This window comes from Triturus cristatus, chromosome 4_2 (assembly GCF_964204655.1).
Source record: "Triturus cristatus chromosome 4_2, aTriCri1.1, whole genome shotgun sequence".
In the NCBI taxonomy this organism is placed as follows: domain Eukaryota; kingdom Metazoa; phylum Chordata; class Amphibia; order Caudata; family Salamandridae; genus Triturus; species Triturus cristatus.
The window spans coordinates 264,540,170-264,561,332 of NC_140586.1; the positions used below are offsets into that span (position 1 = coordinate 264,540,170).

A 21,163-nucleotide genomic window follows, 5' to 3' on the forward strand; every position below is an offset into this window, starting at 1 on the left:
AGATTTAGTCGACAGCTGCCTTTCATAATTTCATATCCTAACTGATTATGACAGCTACCTCATTTGCCAGATTTGGTAATAAGACACAGTGTTACTTTCTAAAGTGAGTGTCTTGGTTTTTGTTTATTTTTGCACTTGTTTTGTATCTGCAAGAAAATCACTAAGTTTCCTGCAAAAGGCCATCGCATGCTAGATGTGGCTTCTTCCAGCACATTTCTTCCTGCAACGGTGCTTATAGCCTCTGAACAAGCTGCCCCATTTTGTGGAGGGGATTACTGCAATCTTCTTACCGGTGAGCCGGGTGGGTACGTGTAACTCACTGTTGCGCGGCCATTGCTTCAACGCCATGCTCGCCGCGACTCGGACAGCGGATTTTTGGGAGATGGGGGTCGCTACGGCTTAATTAACCCTTCTACATCCAAGGTAAGGTGCATGTGTGTTTTTGCTCTTTAGACTGTTGGGTGCCATTCACTTGAGGGCTTATTTACAAGCCCTTTGCGGCGGCGCGGGGGGCTTGTAAATAAGTCCCCTTGGTGTTTAACGTTAATGATATTTTTAGGACTCCTCTCACGTGAGTTAGGTAGGCCCAGCCACGAGCACCGGGGCGTCGGCTGCTCGCTCGGTAAACAGAGGCTTGCTGTAGGCTGCCTGGCGGGATTCCTCGCCGCTTTCACAAGGCCCCGCTTCGCCTTCCTGTTTCGATAAAGTGTTTACATTCCTTTGAAGAGAACACTGAAAGACGCTACGCTCGCGGAAGCTAATGGCAATTAAAGAGCCGTGGAAACGTTTTACAGTCGTGTCTTTCCAAAAGCGAGTGCGTGCCACTACCGCCCAGAAACCCTAAGGGCACGACAGGTAGAACGTACCCGGGAGTGGGGCGGCATAACTTGCCCCTGATTCTGATTCGGCAGTGTTTGCCCATGCTGGCAGTCTTTCTTCTGCAGCCTGCCCCCAGAGAGTCTTGCATTCAGCAAGCTGCACCTCCTCCCTCCCCCAACACAAAAGTGCACTTAACCTTGCCCTCTGTGGTTTTCTGGTTTACAGAAAGGTGGGTTTCGAGTGTCTGCTCTCGGTCTCCCGTGAGACTTACAATAGAGTGTGTGTCACTCAGGCGTCCCGCCAAATTATATTTAGTGTACAGAACAGGTAAATGACCTCAGGGCTCTGCCCCAGCACGTGCAGATTTGTGTAGTGGGTGGGTGACCTATTTAAAGACATAAATACAAAAAATTTGTCACCCTAGCCATCTCTGTTCCCTGAAAGGAAGCCAAACACGACTCTGTAAACAAGCCCTCATTTACCAACATTCATATTATTTCTAGAAGAAAAAAAAAAAAACGTGCAGTCCATCAGTGTCAAGCTCTGGTCTAACCGAGACTTTTACAATTAATTTATGTGCAGTATAATCACCCCGCCTCTAATTACAATACATTCTGAAAGAAAACCAGTTTAGCTTTTTAATTCTCTCTTCAAAAACTAAACTTGTCTATTGTGCTATTTCATTTGGCTGCCCATTTTTTACATTTTGCCAAATTTCTAATTTCGTTTTTTTGTAATATGGTTTCCAAAAATAAACTCCTATCTGAAGGTGGCCTAAACTGAGTGAAATAGCTGTATTTTAAAAGCCTCAATTTGATGTAGGAGAAACCCTGCTCATATTGTGCTCTCATGTAACCCCGCTGTGCAGTGACAATCACAGAGAATGTGATATCAAGCTGTAGGTGTGTGCGATTATACACCTATATACATACAGTCATGATCCTCGCATGACAACGTGCTGAGCGCAGGACTGACCACCTACGTATATCCCCTATACAAGCGCATGTACAAACACCTGACTTTCGAAGTACATGGGCAGTTGCATAAACCCTTTAGGACGTATCGCATGGAATTTCTGTGGCAACTTTGTGCCTACATTGTAGGACTAATTGCTCACAAGACTACATAAATACTGCATTTCTACTGTATGATAAATAGAATATATTTTTTTTTAACCCTATATGGATGTGAATGTCTTTTATGCTTTAAGTGTAACAAGCAACGCGCTATTCGTCCGCAAAGCACTTCAGTGCCTCATCAGAATTAGAAAGCGCTGTATAAATGCTATTTGTACACATTATGTCAGTTATACGAGGATTTTCATTTTTTTTACAAGGTTTCAACAAGACTGCACATTTACTAATAATGCGTTGATTGTGAATAAACTGAGTGTCGGGTGCTAGCGTAGTAGTATTTTTATAGTATATGTTAGGTTATTGACTTAGAAAAATCTCTCCAAGATACCTTTTATCAGTAGCAGTTGCTAGGTGAGTAAATTACTTCACATAGAATATACAATAAAGAACATTCCTTGACTATAAATCATTCTAAATGTTTCACGTGCAAGAAATGCAAATTTCTTCGTTTGTTTAAAGAATAATTGGGTGTATCGTTGCAACCCCTGATCACCTTTTGAGTCAACTCTTTTTCTGACTGTACTAGAATAGACCCATTAGTGCCATGAATTAAGAGGATAGGGTTAGGGCTCAAGCCCAAGATCTCACCACAGTTTACCCTGTTCCTTCTGTCCCCCAGTTTGGACTTTTGCAGGGAAGTGGTGCAAGCTGGGTGCTGTTGGTCCAATCAAAATAATCATGGTGCATCCCATAGGACGTATGTGAGCTGCAGAAAAAAACATTTTCTGAGGTCAAATTATGTGTATTTGCCTCAGGATGGGGGTTTGGTTTTTACTCAGTGGTGCCAGAACCATTTCTTGCGTAGGGGTGCTGAAACCATGATAACCTTCAAAACACAAACTAATACTGACAAACTTCCAGTTTTCTGAGAGTTGGAGGACTGTTTCAGTCCCAGGTGTCCCTGCTTCCAGGTTCTATATTCACATCCTGCAGAAGCCTCTCCATCATCCTGGCATATACCAAAACGTCTAAACAGCACTACGGTATACTTCTGCAAATTAGAGTCTACCCTAACCTCAGGAATTTTAACTTATTACAGACTATAAATCTAATCGAAAGAATGCACAGTGCTTCATGTGTTTTTGTCATTTTGGAAAATGTCATCAGTTGAGCTTCCCTGTATCATTTTCCCTTGTATGGAAGCTTCATTTCCTAGTTTTCCTTTCTCATTTGTTTTCTGCAATCAGGTTCAATACTCCACCAACGTTCTATGGTTATTTTATGTGAAAAAATTCAAACGTAAAGGACCAATTGATGCACCTTATATACCTGTTAACGTCTGATCTGCCTTTTTGTCAAACGGAAAGGTATACTGCAAAAAAAAATAACTGTTGTCATTATGAATTGGTCACCTTGTAAAGGACATTCATCTTCATATTTCATTACAGTGTAGTAACACAGAATTGTTAAGCTGATAATAGGGGATAAAAGATCCACAACTGTACATACTCAGAATATTGCAGCCCACCAACGAGTTCTCTGGTGACGTCAAGTGCATGTTCAGGTTCTCAACCCTATGGAGCCTCCACTTTCCTAAATAGTCACAGGGTTTTCCAGAACTCTTGTAGTTATTTGTAAACAGGCAATAGCCATCCATTTAATGAAATTCCTGGTCGAAGTTGAAGCCTGTCCCGATGTTACACTGTTAATCTTTCTAAATCTTTTGTGGCATAGATTTCTTCTGGACTTATTTCTGTAGGCAGTTGCCCTTGTTTGAACCCGTTCGAGCAGGCATATGAGGGTCTATGAGCATAGACTCTCTGGTAAGCAGCCTCCCTCCATCGCGTCACATTTTTTGACCATCCCTATTAATTCATGGGCTTGCCTTTGTTTGGGGCAAGATAAGAAAATGTTTGCAAGTGGCCTTGGTTCAAGCTCAAATTCCTGCTCCCAATTATTACTGCTATGCTCCTCCTCCATTGTATCATCATATTAGACCCCTTTGCATCACTGACCTTGTACCCTTTCACTGTCAAGAGTGAATTCAAAGCTTCTACTTGAAGAGCACATGAGCTTTTCAGACCGAAAGCAGCAGGCCAACAGTGCCAGGGCACAAATGCCAATGTAAGAAAACAATGCGGTTCCCAAGGTGTCACTCACAGAAAATAGTTTCAATTAGTACTAGGAACCCTCATAGGTGAGCCCTAAAAGTGTGTATGTGTTCTGATTTCAATATACGAAAGCACGTGATCAAATCTTATACAACAACAGATGATGGCATTTATTTGATATATGCACTGGGGCATATATATGAGCTCCTTGCGCAGCCAGAGCGTCACTTTTTGTGACGCTCTGGTAGCACAACCTGCAAAAACAAAATTTTGAGATTCTGCAAAGCCACTTTGCATTGCTTTGAATGGCCTCATAGATGTGGAGTAAGGCAAGGCAGAGCAAATCGCTGCAATGCCGTACTCTGCGCCAGGGAGGCGTACTTTGGGCGTTGTGGTGAGTGTTTCCACACAATACCCATGGATTTTGATGCTTTCCAAGATTTACAAAACTATGTAAACCTGGGTATGCGCCTTAGAATTCTGCTGTTTCCTGTCGCCCTGATGTCAATGCTTGTGCAGCATTACCCTCCACTCGCAGGAGTTGCTGCCTCACCGCCCACTGCCCTCGGCCCCCTCTGTTTCATCAACCGTGGCCACCCGCGACCCCGCTGCCTTTATCCCTCATCTGCGTGTGCTGGTGGTTATTTGCCTTTACGCCCATGACTGTGGAGATGTTGTGCCTGCGTTCATCCCTGTTTAAGTGTGGGAGACATTGGGCCATGCAGTCGAGAGCGGTGTGGCGTGGAAAAAGCAGACAGAGGATAGAGGACAGAGGTCGTGAGTCGCCAGCCACCTGTCTCCAAAACACCAGGGTTGCTGCTCCTGTCTCTCATGGAAGCAGCCAAGAGACGTGAAACAGTTAGTAGGGGAAAGTGGCAAATTGTGGGGGCAGTTCAGGTTACCCACTGGGGGAGATCATCTGACATCAGATATAATCGGCCTGATCAGGACGAGAGGGCCTGAGGCACCTAGGCAAGTCAAATTTGTTGTTGGTGCTGGTGGTGTCTGGCGATTTGCTGTTGAGGCCCAGGCACATTATACCTGTTCCTCCCTACCTGCTTTACTTGCTTTTCTTGTTAGGAGCTGGAGCTGAAATTGGCCAGTATTCTGAAGCGAAAGACGTTGGGACTCAAAGTGGGGAGAGGTGTGTGGAGAGGTGGCTCAGTGGTTCCGAGGTTGGCGTAGCTTGGCAAGAGTGCGCTAGTCGCCTTTGGCCCTCTTGAGTGTGGAGGCGGCAGTCATTAAGCCACTGTGGATACTTGTACCTAGAGGGAGCAATACCTCAGGCCTTCAGTCTAACATCCCACCGCCCCCCACCCGGCAAGGATGACATTGAGGTAACTGTGCTCTGGGCACATAATCTCTTCTGCCGCAAACTCAAGAATTAGGAATTCTACAAGTTGCAACAGAGGCTTCCTACAGAATCTCTACAAATCAGATTTTTCTATTTCTGCTTATTTCCGAAATATGGATAAACTTTTGTCGCGTAATGCTTCCAGTTCTTCTCTTCCAGCGCTTTCAACTTCGGCTGTGCCTTCTGTGTATTCTGGCCCGAATGTTCGGGAATCAACTGGCACCTCATCACCTAATAAGACAAATAGATTCCACAATTGGTCATAGTTGGTTTGGTGGAGGGCAACAAGGGCTCTGGGTCCTCGTTGGTGTTTGGAGTTCCCAAAGGGCTTAGACCTGGGTCTCAGACCCCCAGAGACAAATGCTATGGCTGTCCCCCAGCCCAGCCTCCCAAGGAGGTCCTCTCTGATGAGGGCTCTAACGTGGGTGCTGGACTCTGTCCCATGTCTCAGCATCTATGCTGATGGGTCAGCGACTCGCATGAAGACCCAGAAGTTCCCCTTGCAAATGGTAACTGTGTCAAAGTAGAGGAAAAAGAAGAGGTGATTTTTGTGGAGGACTTCACCTTGCCGGATATTGGCTGTGTCTTTCGAGATGGGAAAGAGCAAGTGCAAGGGATTCCTACTGTGTGCTCTCCCCTGAACTTTAAGGAGGATGTGGGGCACTCTTCTTTGAGTCCATCTACCTGTCCCACACGTCCGTCTTTACCGCTCATATATCACAGTTCTTCACCCCTCGAGGAGTCCCTCTCTGAATTAGAAAATGATCCCTTTCTACTTCCTGGCACACAGTTGAATTCTATCAACCGAGAAGCCAGAGGTGGTGTTCTATCAGATTCTTTATTTTGTATTGAAATTTCTTTTATTCTCTATTTTGTATTTATTAGAGAAATCGGTGCCTAATTCTGATCGTGTATCAGAAATGTTGTCAGTAATTTTATTGGAAATACAGAATGTACACAAGCTAAGTTGCTCAAATGTAAATACTATTGCAGATAACATTTATTGTTAATATAATGTAAAATCTTCAGGTCAGCCCGGAGGGGTAAAGGATGCCTTTGTCCAAGTGGGTAATCCATTGAGAAATGCAGTGTCCCCAAAAAGTAGTTGTTTACAGGACAATAAGGACCCTGGGTTAAGCGAGCTGTTTGGGTATTATAGTCAGAATGTCCCCACAGCGGCTGAAAAGGTAGACATTTTCCAGATGTTAAAAATAAAGGGCCAAAAAAGGAGTTAAGAAACCCGGGGAAGAGATTGAATTGGTGTCTCAGGCATGAGCACGGGGTGGTGCTGGGTGCAAGGGGGACTTTACTCCATTAGAATTACGTCATCTTGTCCCTGTACCAAGCTGTTCTGAGCACAAATCCAAGGCTGGGCCCTCGTTGCTAGAGCAGGTGGTGCCTACAAAGAAACGCAAATCTATCAAAATCAGAAGATTCACGTAACGGAATTTTTTTTTTTTTTCGCCTTAATTGTCCTGATGGGGAGGGTCCTGGTGAGGTGATGCCAACGTTATTTGAGGGGGAAGTGCCTCATCTCTTTCCTCTAAGTCCTATCCGGGTGTTTGGAATCCTATGGCGGTAGTGAGGGGAGGGTAATCTTAGCTGACCCCTTATTCCCACTGTGGTTCTCTCCTGACTCCAAGTGCGCTATTTGTTTTGCCATGGGGAGGAGGGCTTGAAGGTGTGGCTTCTCAAATGTTTTCCTTTTATAAGAAGGCGCAGTGCAATATGGCTGAATCAAAGTTTGTTGTCCTTCCCAAAGTGGGTAATATGCCTTTGGGAATGGGAAACTTGGTCAGCCAAGTAATGCATTCTTCATCGAATATTCGAAATGATGATGAATATGCTGCTCGTATAGCACCTGATATTAAATCATGCCCTTTGCTCAATCACGGGGCCACAATTATTGTGCCGCGGTCCAACGTGTTTGTAGCGGCACACGTGTCTGGTACTCTTTATGGGATAGGTCCAGATATGATCCATGTGTCTTCTACCTTGGATTTTATTTTATTTGATAATGAGGCTCCCTTGGTGAACAGAAGTTCTATTCTAAATTATTTTTCAGAGATTGAAGCCTTAAGGCTGGTAAAAAGCAGGGATATCAAAAAGGTGGTAATTTCCTCCTCTGTTCCAACCCCCTTTTCCAGAATCACTTTTGGCTCCCTGGTTATTGCATACCTGATTGGCCGAAATTGTTATTATTTAAAAAAAAAGGGGGATTGATGTTGGATATGTGGTGGAGCTCCCCCAGTCACTGACTCATAACTTGAATACACAAAAAGAATGCAGGTCAATGTTGGCTGCTGCAGTGGGACCTTCTAATGCTCTCCAATGGGGCCACTGAAGGATATAGTTATTTCACTTGGCCATAGTGGACGATTGGTTAAAATCTCTGAGGGCCCTGAGACTATTCTCCAAGCTCTTGAATCTAGGGATGATCTGCACAAGTGGAGTTGGGTGGCAGGGTGCTGAAAAATGCAGGCCCTGATATAAAGCTAGGTGAGTCTTTAAGTTAGCTTGGATGGGTTGCTCCTGTCTTGGAACTTGGCTGGGATAAGATGAGGCAAAATTGAATTTATTGAAGTCACTTAATCCAGTAATCATTTGTTTGCAAGAAACCTGCTCATGCTCTGAAATTTCTCTTGGAGATTATTTTGTTTTCTCATGCAATGCAAGGCTATCTAATAGGGGGCATGTTAGTGCGGGGAGGGGGTGTGGCAATCTTACTTAAAAATACGGTGAACTGGAACCAAGTGATTTTTACTCATCCTTCAAATTTATGCCTATGTTTGAAATTGGCTTTTTGCGATGAGTAAGGCTGCCCAGCCTCTTTCATATTAGCAAATATGTACTTTCCTCCAAGCAAATCCTTTGATACCCTGGTAAGTACAGTTTTTGCTTTTGCGCATATTGTCCGCTTGACGGAAGATTGTCTCCTGGTAATAATGTAGGTGAGTTTAATGAAAAGGTCTTGAATGCGGCCTCTGCAACATTTTCTGATGTTGGAAATGAAAAAGTTTGGTCCATACCGGAGATCTCTTTACCAGAAAAATCTAGAACTGACAGATGTGGTTTTTTGTTGCTTGAAATTTTGGGGAAGTACGATTTGCATATTTTAAATGGAAGAACTCCACAAGGAGTTCCTGCTGCCGCCACTTTTCACTTTAATTTTTTAACAGAATTTACTTGATTGTTATTATTTCTTATTAAATGTTTGGGGCCTGTGATGATTTAATTGTACGTCCTGCTGCTATGAGTGATCACTGTCTACTAGATACTACTATAGCCTTTAACATTTGGTAATTAGCTCCCAGAAACCTCTCTTTGAGTAGGGACAATTTTTAACAAGTTGCACGGTCATAACATTTGGACATTTAAGAACATTGTGTCCTTAAGTTCTAAATTTAAGAGTGTGTACAATTTTGAATGAGTCTGAAAGGGAGGACCTTATATCCACTTACAAATCTCATATGGGAGGGTTTCGTAAATTAGGCTCTTCGGATAAAGGCCCCCGGCAGCCGTAAAAGTGGAATCCTAGGTTGTAAGCATTAAATCAAGAAACACATTCTCTCACAAGGAAAAATCATTTGTTGTTTTCCTTGGCATGAAGCAGATTGTCTTAAACGTAGAAGACGCAGATTTAAAGCACAAGAATGCAGGAGGGTATGGGATGCTATGTGGATTAATTTAAGAGAGGCCTCAAACTCTAGGGATTCTCAGAAACTTTGGGGCCTGATAGCTGAATATTGTGATGCTTGGGTGACTGCCCTTGACATTTTCATCCCTGAGAATGCCTGAGTGTCATACATCTTGAAGCTGTATTTTACCAATATTTGTGAAGTTGGCCCAGTGGTACTTTGTGTTAATGACAAGATGACGTTGGCGTATTGTGCCCCCTCGTAGGTGAGATCGTCGATTTCATAACAAATTCTAGACCTTTAGAAGCCCTGATGAGGTTCCTGTTGAGGTTATCAAAAAGGAGGCCAAAGCATAGGGATCCTTTCTTGGTCCACTGTTTGAACTTTGTTAGCACTACTCAAAAATGTCTTCATCTTGGAAAGGTAGTTTTACAGTTCTGTTGTATAATAAGGAACCCAAATCCTCTCCTATAAGTTTTAGACAGCACTATTGGATGCAACCAGCAAGCTCTTTGTGAAGAGTGTGCTTTCCCATCTTCAACAGTGGGTAAAAGAAAATAATATTCTTTCTCCGGAACAAGTAGGCTTTAGGAGAAATCATAGCACCATTGATAATATTGCGATCCTCCAAGTGAAACATTAGGAATATCCCCTTTCTCGGGGTATCCCTGTGTATATGGCTTTTATTGATTTCTTCACTGCGTTTGGTAAAGTTGACCATCAAAGGCTGTGGAGAAATCTCCCACACCATCTCTTAAGGCTGATTGTCTAACTCCACTCAGATACCTGGTATCAAATTTGCATGGGAGGGACGCAGGGTTTATCTCAAAAGGTTAAAATGCGAAATGATTTAAAGCTGGGCAGCTTGTTGGCCCCCTGTTGTTTTCCTTCTATATATACACGATCTATTCAGTCTCTTAAGTCAGGCTCTGGAGATCCTCTGAAGGTTACAATAATGTCTATCTTTTCCCTGCTGTATGTCGACGATGTGACTATAATGGATTTAACCTCCATTGCCTTGCCACGTTACCTCTCAGCCTTGACAAAGTTTGCAGAGGGCCTTTTTTTTTTAATACACATCTCCAAAAGTAAGATCTTGGTTTTTCGTAAGAGATGTACAAGGAAGAAGGAGAAGTTCAACTAGCTTTTAAAGAAGAGAAACTAGAAATGGTGGATTCATACCTCTATTTGGTCAAGATCTTTTCTAGTTGGGGACAGGATGTCAGTCATATAAATTTCTGTGTGAGTAAAGCCCTTTCTCAGGCAAATGCTCTCAATAGATTTCATAAATCATGTGGGAGACACCATTTTGGTCACATTTTGTCGGTCTTTAGAGTTAAAATTCCCCCTCATTATTTTATGCATGCTAGATGTTGGACATGAGATGCTGGGGCTTCTTAGAGGGAATGTAAGGACTTATTTTCCGCCAGATTTGCAATTGGAACACTCTTGCAGCCCCTGACCTCCTGGTTGAGTGCACCACTCCCACCTTCTGCCGCTGCCTTAAATCTCTAGTACTCCTCCAATTGTGATGGCCCTCAGCACTGAGGCTGCCGGTTCAGACGTTTTTTGGGTAATTTGTGGTAATTCCAGTTAATTTGGCCCATTATGATTTTGGGTTTTAATTGTATTTAATTTAAGGTATAAGTGTACTTGCTTGCTTGTTTCTGTCATCTGGGTGTTGGCATCCCAGTCGGTTGGGAAACTTGCCCAAACCCGCTGTAACTCCACTCCCACATGTTCCCGCTCCTGCAGGTTTTCTGCCCCCACCCTTCTGCCTCCCTGCCAGCCCCTCCCACATCCCAGGATACCTTATGGAGGCCGTGTGCAGCGGGTGCGCTTAAGGCACCCCGCCTGTGTCCAACCACACCTGGATCGTGTCCAGTACCGGGACCCTGGCCCTTTTACCCCACAAAGATACACTTCCGCTGACCTCTAAATCCTGGACCCCGGACGTAGCAGCAATTACTGCTTCTGCACATCCCACCAGAGGACGGGTCTGCTGATGACACTGCTGCCTCACCTCTTTTACTGAAGCAACCAACAACACTAAAGACACCACAAACGTGACTGCATCCGCCACATCAACTGAGACTACCACAACACAAACACAACTACAGTGCATTCTACTCAACACACGATCATTTGGTAAACAAGCCACAGAGATCTGGGACATGATCTCATCCCAGATATCATCTTCCTCACAGAAACATGGTTAAATCCGCATCTGCACCAGACATCGCCTCTGACATCCCCAAAGGCTACAAGATGACACACTGACTGAACCAACAAACACGGAGGTGGATAGTCAAGTACACCATCTGCTGCACGACATCCCCAGATGTCCCGACCCGATAATGGAACACCTCAACTTCCAACTCCACATAGACAGAGGAAACACCATCAGAGGCACCCTTGCCTACAGACCTCCAGGACCACGCCCCAGATTCAGTGACACCATCCCGGACCTCATCGCCCTACACACCATTGATTCCGAGCACTACATCTTCCTAGGGGACCTGAATTTTCACCTTGATGACCCCAGCGACACCAACAACATCCACCTCCCGGAGAGCATGAGTAACATCGGCCTCAAGCCGACCCTACTACCCATATAGCAGAACACATGCTAGACCCCATCTTCACCTCAGTAACAGAGTCAGGTACAGCCATGACACACAACTCACCTGGTTCAACCACCACAGCGTCCACTTCACCATCTCAGGACCCACCTACTCCAGCACCGTGCCCCCCAGGTCTACGCACAGAGACTGGAAAAAGGTACCAGAAGACCCGTAGAACAACGCTCACGGCTCCCTCCTCCCAGACACTACACACAACCCAGAACAAACTTCTCCCAGTGGATCACAGAATGCGCTGACACCATCAACCCTGCCAAGACAGTAAAGGCTAAAGGGCCAATCAAACGAGCAAGCTGGTTCAACCAGTGCAACTGCTGGCAACTAGAAAGGAAGTTGTGCACCGCCTTCAAAACCGCTCTCAACCTGGACATCCTACTACTGAAAGGCACCAAGATGAAAACCCTAGCAGACTGCATCAAATCTATTACAAACCACAGCAAGTAACTCTTCACCTTACAAACCACAGCAAGTAACTCTTCACCATCATGATGGAGTTCTCCTGTCCTGCAGCCACCGAGAACATTACACCCTCTCAGGAATTGAGTGACAACTTTGCTGACTTCTTCCACAAGATATCGGCCATTTACGAGAGCATCGAACAATAACCTTCCACTGTCAAAAGCATCAATCAGCTCACACTCACGAACACAACCCCCAAAGTCCTGCTCACCCACTGGGAACACCTCACCATGCAAGACACCATCTCTATCATGAACTTTGTGCATTCAGGAGCATTCACGCACCCTTGCCCCACCACGTATTCAACCTCGGATGCAACACAATCGGCAACAAGCTCTATACGGTCCTGAACACCACCATCACCTAAGCCACACTTCCAGAGGACTGGAAACACGTGGAAGTGAGACCCCTCCTGAAAAAAACATCCACTGACCCCCCCCCCCCCAGCTAAACTGAAATCTATGGACCCATCTCGCTGCTCCCCTATCCAGCTAAAGTCCTCAAGAAGGCGATCAACCAGCAACTCACCCAACACCTAGAAGACCATTACCTCCTGGACACCTCACAATCTGGATTTCGAGCTAACCACAGCACGAGAAAGCCCTGATAGTAGCCACCAACATCAGAGTCCTCCTGGACTACAAAGAAATGGCAGCCCTCATCCTCCTTGACCTGTGCGCCGCGTTTGACACCGATTCCCATCACATCCTGATCAACAGACTCCACCACATTTGGATCTAAGGAGACGCCCTTAAATGGATCGTAGTGTATCTCACCAGCAGAACCCTACCATTCACCTCGGAAGCCAAGAAGATCTGTAGAGTCCCCCAAAGATTGAACCTCAGCCCCACCCATGTCAACACTTACATGACCATCCTACACCATCAGATCGCATGGAGTCAGCATCTTTTTCTACCCAGCTCATCACAACACAGGCAAGTAGTGGTATAAAGGCACAGGTACAAGCGCTGCTGGGAAAGTTCACTAATATATCTTGAAAAGAAAAGTATTGGTACGGTGCTACAAGGAGGAGAGAACCACCCACCTCTCCTGAGTATGCAGCCTAAGCTGCAGCATAAACATTCACAAGATCCTTAGCACACGTAGATTATTTAAAACACAGGGTATCAGTAGTAACTCATTAACTTCATCCAAACAGTATATATGCACAACACAAGTAAGTTGTAACAAGTCTTGAGTCTTTAATTCCGTAGAGTCATTTTCTTATTCTGTCACTAATGTGACTGGTCGTAAGCACAAAAAGCCAACATGTGTTTCGTCGCAAACTCGGGCAGTGCACCCGCGACTTTTTCAAGGCTATTGCTTCTTATTTATATTTATATAGTATGTGGTGATAATTCCATCCCACAATGGGTGTCTGTGTAGAGCGGCGTCCTGCTAAATGTTTCCGGTGAACCTAGGGATCCTTATACGACCTGTAAAGCTAAGTATGGTCCGAAGTAGTCCTGGACGCCGCAGCTTCTGTGTAGCCGAGTATGGAAACACTGCTACCAGTGTGTACCAGGACGCTGCTCTACACAGACACCCATTGTGGGATGGAATTATCCCACAGTGTTGGCTTTTTGTGCTTACGACCAGTCACATAAGTGACAGAATAAGAAAATAACTCTACGGAATTAAAGACTCAAGACTTGTTACAACTTACTTGTGTTGTGCATTTGGATGAAGTTAATGAGTTACTACTGATACCCTGTGTTTTAAATAATCTACTTGTGCTAAGGATCTTGTGAACACCCAGCTCATCATGTCACTGTCCAAAGTTCCCTCCATCACTAAAGCCATCTTTCAAAGATGCATGAGGAGCGTCACGGACTGGATGAAGGACAACTGTCTTACACTCACCACGGACAAGGTGGAAGTCCTCATCTTTGGGAACAACCCCTTGCCATGGAACAAAACGTGGAGGCCCGCAGATCTACCACACCCGCAACCTCGGCATCATCCTGGATAGCAAGCTATCCTTGAAGAAACAAGTCAACGCTGTCTCATCCGCCTGCTTCCAATCCCTTCGCATGTTATGCAAGATCTTCAGGTGGCTCCCAGCAAACTCCAGATGGACCACCACGCAGGCCCTCATCACCAGCAGACGGGACTACAAAAACACGCTCTATGTAGGTATCACCACACGCCTCCTGAAGAGACTTCAGAGAATGCGTAACTCAGCGGCAAGACATACTCTACCTCCCCAGAAGGACCCACATCACACCCCATCTCAAGAAACTACACTGTCTCCCAATTCAGAAGAGATGCCAGTTCAAGATGCTGACCCACACATATAAAACCCTGCACAACGAAGGACCAGCATATATCAACAAATGCGTGACTTTCCACCAACTGACCAGACACCTTCGCTCCGCTTCCCTCTCCTTCGCAGACATCCCACAGATCCACTGAGCCAACAGCAGAGGACGCTCCTTCTCGCACCTGCCTCCCAAGGCCTGGTACAACCTCTCCCTGCACCTCAGGACCGCATAGTCACGGCAACAATTCAGAAAAGAGCTAAAGACCTGAATGTTTTGAATGCTCAAACCTCTATGCAGCAGCAAACAGCTCCAGTGCCTCGAGACCCATAGGGGTGAATTGCAGCACTTTATAAATGTATGATGGATTGAATGATTGAAGCCCCTTGTGACCTTCCTTGGAGTTTGCTTTATGCTCCTCTTATCTTTTTGCCCTGGCAGCAGTTTTGAGGTGTGGGAACTCATTCTTGGATGGAGAAGAGGGAACCCTACGTGCAGCTCTGAAGTCTGAAATGTTCTGCTTTCAGAAAGAAAAAAGTACCTTTTTTAGGTCTTTTGAAGTGAAAAAGGAAACTTTTGGATTTGATCTAAATGTAGGCTTTCTAATGTCTTTTTGTATTGTTGTTTTTGTGGACCTCCATTGGAGTTCCATATCATATTAATAAATAAATACAATATGATTTGCCAAAACCTTGCGAATCCCCAGGGTAGGCGCAACGAGGAAAAATAACTTTGTTTCTCCTTGTATTTTTCTCTTTCCATGTGTGCTGCATTCTGCTGCACACGTAGAAAGAGGAAAAAGCCCCCCAGGATTGTTTTTGGTGCATGATGGTTCCCCATCCTGCACAAAAGCAACTCTGCTGACAACACAGGCCCCCTTTCACAATGGTGCATTGTGCAAATCATATCAAATCTGCTAATATCCATCATAGTTAAATGAAAACGTCAAATTGGTAATTAAAGCCTTTACCATTCTACACCAAATTAAACAGAAGAGCTTGTGTAATAATGCGCCCTCTTACACAGAAACAGCATATAAAACCTCAATGGATATAAACTCACCAAAGCAATTCCAAATTTGAGCATATATGCCCACTAAAGCCCAATCTTTACTTAAACACAGTAACACCAACATAATACCACAACCAAGCAATAACGTTTAATCCTCACCCCCATAAAAACGACACCAAGCAGTTTGAGAACAACGTACTCGTGTGCGGCACGGAGTCCATACATTTCTGCTTAAAATTTTGAACACTTGATCTCCAAAGAGAACCAAACTAAAAAACAAGCCCCCACCAATCAGAAAGCTGTGTTTTCGAAAGGGGGGGGGGTCATTTTATGACGGTTATCATCTAGCCCCATATCAATAGACCATATTTTGATGTGATTCACTACCATATTTAAAATCCATCTTCCAAAACCAAACATTCTTAGCCAAATTAATCCTTACCTTATTACCTGTGTCATATCGGCATCCTATAGATGTTATTCAAACATGAGGTGCCATTTTGAAACATCAGCATTACATTTTTAAAGCTTAAATGTTTTAACTTTCATATTGCTTATAGGCACCATATTGAAATAATCACCATTGATAACCAAACCAGTAGACCATATCATATTATCGTTCACAATCGCAGTCATCTCACACCATTCATGAGCGCTGTCCACAGGGAGGCGCCATCTTGAGATCGCCAGAGCAATCCCGATAGCTACTCCCATATCCCAATTTATTAATCAGTTTCTATGCTAATAACACAACAACAGGAACCTATGTTGTTAATCTTACTATTGTGGCGTAGAAGTGCTAAAAATGCAACACAATATTGTTTATACACAGCACCATATTGTGCACAAAAGGGGGATTCTTGAAAGTCAAACACACATAGCTGTTCTGTTGCAAAGAGCACCATCTTATCACAGCTAACATTTGTCAAAAGCCTCATTTGTCTTCAATGTTGAATTGGGAATCAATCACTCATTAAGACAACTACAGACTACTATTAAAACGCCTAATTAAAAAATTCAGAAATTCCATTCAAGGTCCTAGTCTATGTACTAATATCAGGATGACAATAAATTCAGAACAACATCCATTAGTCATGGCCTCATAATAGAGGCTCATTGCATTTTATCACATGATTAGACAGGAACAGCAAGTTTCATTAGTATACCCTGTAAAACCGATATTTCACCATCTAGACATAAACTACAGATAGAAAATTGTATACACAAATTTGCAAGGAGGAGATGTAAACACCCATAGACTGTATGATTAAACACATTGTATTATAATTCCACCTTAATCGAAAAAAAATAATGTAGCTCCTTATCCTGATTTAAACCCATTTCAATCGCTCTTAATCTACATATCCAGTTGGCCTCAGTGTGTCCAATGAAAGACATCTAGAACATTCCCTAGGATCTGGTGTGGCAATGTCAATACCATGAAATCTGAAATGATCTCCGGCAATACCTCATATACATTAATGCTTCACAAGAGATTAGGAAATATCATTAGTTAGACATACTCTCTGATATTTCTGTATGTTCACTCGTAATTGTTGTATAGTGCTTCCCACATATATTTTTTCACATTTGCAATGAAGCACATACACAACAAAAGTACTCTGGCAGTTTATGAAGCCTCTTATTTCCTATTTTTTAGATGTCTTGTAAGCAAAGTCTTTTGTTTTGTTGTTTTGTTAATACATTAAACACAAGCCAAACCTTGTGGCTATGTCAACCGAGAGTTCTTCAATTCTATTTGAGGCAGTGGGCAACTGGGACAGATCATCTCTCTGATGGTAAATCCACAACAATATGTTATAGATGGCTTGTCTGTAATTAATGACGCAATGCCAGGTGCCTCTTTAAGTAACCCCCAATGTTTTCTTAAAATTCTGTAAATTTCTTGACCATTATTACTAAATGTAGTGATAAAAGACATTCTACGATGCGATTTTTTGGTTGCAACTTACTCTCTCGGCTAACCCTTTTTAGGTCTCGCCTGAGACAGCGCTTTAGCGCTGCTCTGGCTTGACTTATAGTAAGCGCTTTTGGAAGTGGAAACGAGTGCATTTCAGGCCGCCAACTACAGTGCATGTGCTCCGGGCGCGCGCACCATTTGGCAGCCTGAAAGCATTCGTTTTCTTTCACTTTCGCGGCCGCACGGCCGCCCGCGAAAAGTGCTCACCATTTGCCAGCCTGCATTGCCTCTCTCCCCTACCCCCTCCCTTATCCCACTTCCTGCGAGAGATTTTTATCTTGTTATTTGCACTTTAATGAACTGGTCTGGTGAACCCGAACAAACATGTTTACTTTGTCATGAGACATGTCTGTAATGGTCTGACCGAGGATTTTTCCAAGAGAAGCTATGTTACAACGCGCTTTAATTCACATACAGGGGCGTCTGTTTATTTGTAAAACAAACAAAAACACACATTTTGTTTGAAATTCCAGTAAGCCTCCGAATTTAAACATTGTCTGAAGGTCGCGTGCCCAAGATCTTGTTAAAGCTGATTAACTGCAAGGCTTTTTAATTGGATCTGATCTTTGTATGGCAGTGAGACGTGAAGAATAAACTTCGGAAACCTGAACTCTGCTGAAAGTGATAGACTTGGGCTGTAGCGCTTACAAGCAGCAATCGTGCCTGTCAGTCAGGGAGCTAGCGTCCATGTAGGACGTGTAATGTGGGATGTAAAGTAGGGTGGGTCTCCAAACATAAGATAACACATGTATTTGTAAAGCGCACATTCACCCAGATGGGCTTCTTGGCACTGAAAAACAGATGATTATTGTTTGCCCAACTCAGTGGTACTCACTCATTTTATAGACCTCAGAAGGATGAAAGGCTGAGTCCGCCTACCAGGATTTGGACCTGAACCATGAGGTCAAACATAGGCCCCTGCAGTGGACACATTAGTCCACTAAGCTACCAGACCCAGGTGACGTGTTTTTGTAATTAATGACAAGGCTTGAACATGTAAACTACATTTCTGTAATTCCCACAGTATGCCACCCAAACTTTGATTCCTCTCTAAGCTTTCTGTTATTGGATCCATATATATAACGCTACAACTGACATACACCTTAAACTAGCCAGGACTATTGGCTTTGCTTACGGTTGTTAGCTATTTAAGATAAATGAGGAACAATGATTTTGTTGCAAATAACATTTAAAATGTTTTAATCTTGAAATTCTGAGATGGTGAATTAAACATTACTGACGCCTAGGGTTGCCACCTTTCCAAGACAAAAATACCGGGCATTTGTTGATGTTTTAAGAGTTTTTAAAGGTCAGAACATGATACAAAATAGGGCATTAAACAAAATGGTATGTATTAATTTTGAACATGACTTTTTCTGCATTTTTTTTCTTTATTAGTCAGGGATTGTTAATGCAGTTCCAGAACTAATTTAAAAGTGCTTGCTGTTTATATTTGTTGTTTGACGTATGTACACATAAGGGCTAAAAATACCTTCTTTAGGGGATTTTGCTTATTTTTGTACCGGCCGGGTAATTGAAATACGGTGATGCCGGTAGAAAAACGGGCAGGTGGCAAACTTTCTGATGCATGTGAAAGGAGAAGTAGTCTCCAGGGTGTCGCAATCACTCCCTTTATTTTTAGTCTATGTTAGACATGCATGCCCTTTTATCTCCACATCTCGTTTATCTGCCTATGTTATATTTGATTTCTTTCCTTTCCTCTTCAACACCCTCTTTTCACTCTCTGCTCAATCAACTTCCTAGGAACACTTGGCGTGATTGATTTTTACGTATATGCTATACCATAGTAATATGCTACACGAAAACACAGCATTCTTGAAACAGCCAATTCTTTTAGGAAATGCAAGATTAAGTAAAACGTGAAATATAACCAGGAACTAAATTGCTGACAAGGAGTGACTTAACGCCTGTTCAGAAATCAATCAGAGTTTTAGCAACAAGCATTTGCAATGCAATAGGTCTCGCATTATTAAAGTTTGAGCTATTGGTGTTGCATTATTTAGCAATACCAATAGCTCAAACTTTAATAATGCGAGACCTATTGCATTGCAAATGCTGGTTACCATTTTGACTGCTCATTCCAAGGTATAATTATCATATCCCCTAGCTTTTAATCTAGCCACCATTTGTTGTAAATGCTGTGTGAAGTTCTCATCCTCACTTCAGTTACTCCTAATGCTTATCATTTCAACAAAAGGGGGGAAGCTTTATTAGAACTTGAACGATGGGCACTCTCAAAATGTCTTAATGTCATAGTTCGGTTTCAGGCAGCCACGGCGGTGTCTTCCCAGACTCCTATGGATAGGCTAGGTTAGGAGAACTCTTTTTCAGCCCCATAAATTGAAAACAATGTGTCTTTATAATGAATTTTAGGGGTAGTTCTGATCTAGATTGACCCCTGATTTTCTCACAAAGGGGACTTGGACCAGTGCATTCCTAAAAGGGGGCCATAACTTAGGGGGTCAAGGTCATTAGTTAGCATTAGCTACTGGTAGAAATCATTGCCTTACGATGCTGCTTGAAGCACCTGCCATGGAGCCAATCTGAGTTCTGAATTTTGAAAAATAAATATGTCTTTTGCCTCTGTTCATGTAGTGGCATGATGAGAAATGCTCTTAGCAAAAAATATTTAATAAAATGCTCCAGCCTTCAGTTCAAGTAGAATGACCCTTCATTGACCTGAGGCGCCTGGATACCCTTGCGGGTGATTAGACGCACTATATAAATACTGATTGGTTGATTGACTGAGGTTACTTCCTGAGATGTCATCTGGCAGTGAGAAGGTCAGCCCTTATAATACAGGTGAAATTATGCCACTGTCGGGGATCAACACGCTAGGGTATGCTCCAGAAATAATGCCGTTGTTTTTATTCAGATTCACTTACAATATATAAATGCCCCAATAGCCTAAATCGTGCCATCACTTCATCAGGGAAAGTCATCAGTGCAGTTGTAGAAATTAATTTCGGTGGCATGAAGGATCAACATCAAAGGTGGATTCTAACCATGAAGAACCCCACGTGTGCATTTCTGAAACGAAATGCTTAATGGAGAGGAGGCCCAGCGGCTCAGGCTGACCAAACCTTGGAAAAGGAGGACCAGGTCCAAATACTAGCTTCAGTACAACATCCTGTCATTCTGGGCAAATAACTTAATCTGCCGCTACCTAAAAAATATGTGAAGTAATCTGGGTCTCTTGTGAAGGGCTCTAATGCTTTCAGGAGACGTTTGCACAACATAAAACTGTAACATAAAAATGGCAGATTATCCATACTCTGCAACTTTCAATCGGGACAGACCCTAGCCAGTGTGATGCCTGATTCCAACATGGTGGAGACGCTGCAGGAGGAAGGAATTGCTCACACCTGTGGAAGATAAGGAGGAGCAGGCCAAAAGCACCCTCAAGCGACCTTCCATGAGGGGCGGAAGAGGATTCAAATAAGCATTTGCAATGCAATAGGTCTCACATTTACGAGACTTTGAGCTATTGGCAGTGCAATAGCTTTCATCACGAGGAGTCATAGCTCTCCGTGAAGGCGATTCCTCTCTCCCCAAGACCAGGATGTCTTTTGGTCTTTGATTGAAATGTTTGTAGCACACAACACAGCAAGCCACCTTGCTGCTCTTCACTGCATGAAATGGAAAGAACAGGAATGCACCATATTTAACATTATACAGCGCATTCCTGCTCTCTTACTGTGCTGGCACACAAACTGCTGCCTAGTGCCAATGCAGGCACCCTTGCACCATGGTGCAAGGGTGCCTGCATTGTAGGCAGGATTGTGTTTTG

General features: G+C 43.5%; 1 protein-coding gene across 2 annotated transcripts in view; it reads left to right on the forward strand.

Moving 5' to 3' along the window:
* Positions 1-298: 298 nt before the first annotated feature.
* Positions 299-21,163, forward strand: part of ABCA4 (ATP binding cassette subfamily A member 4) — a 1,118,748-nt gene continuing 1,097,883 nt past the window's right edge. For both annotated transcript variants that reach the window (XM_085601480.1, XM_085601481.1), the window contains exon 1: positions 299-423. The gene's annotated coding sequence lies outside the window, so the exon portion shown is untranslated. The remainder of the gene's footprint in view (positions 424-21,163) is intronic.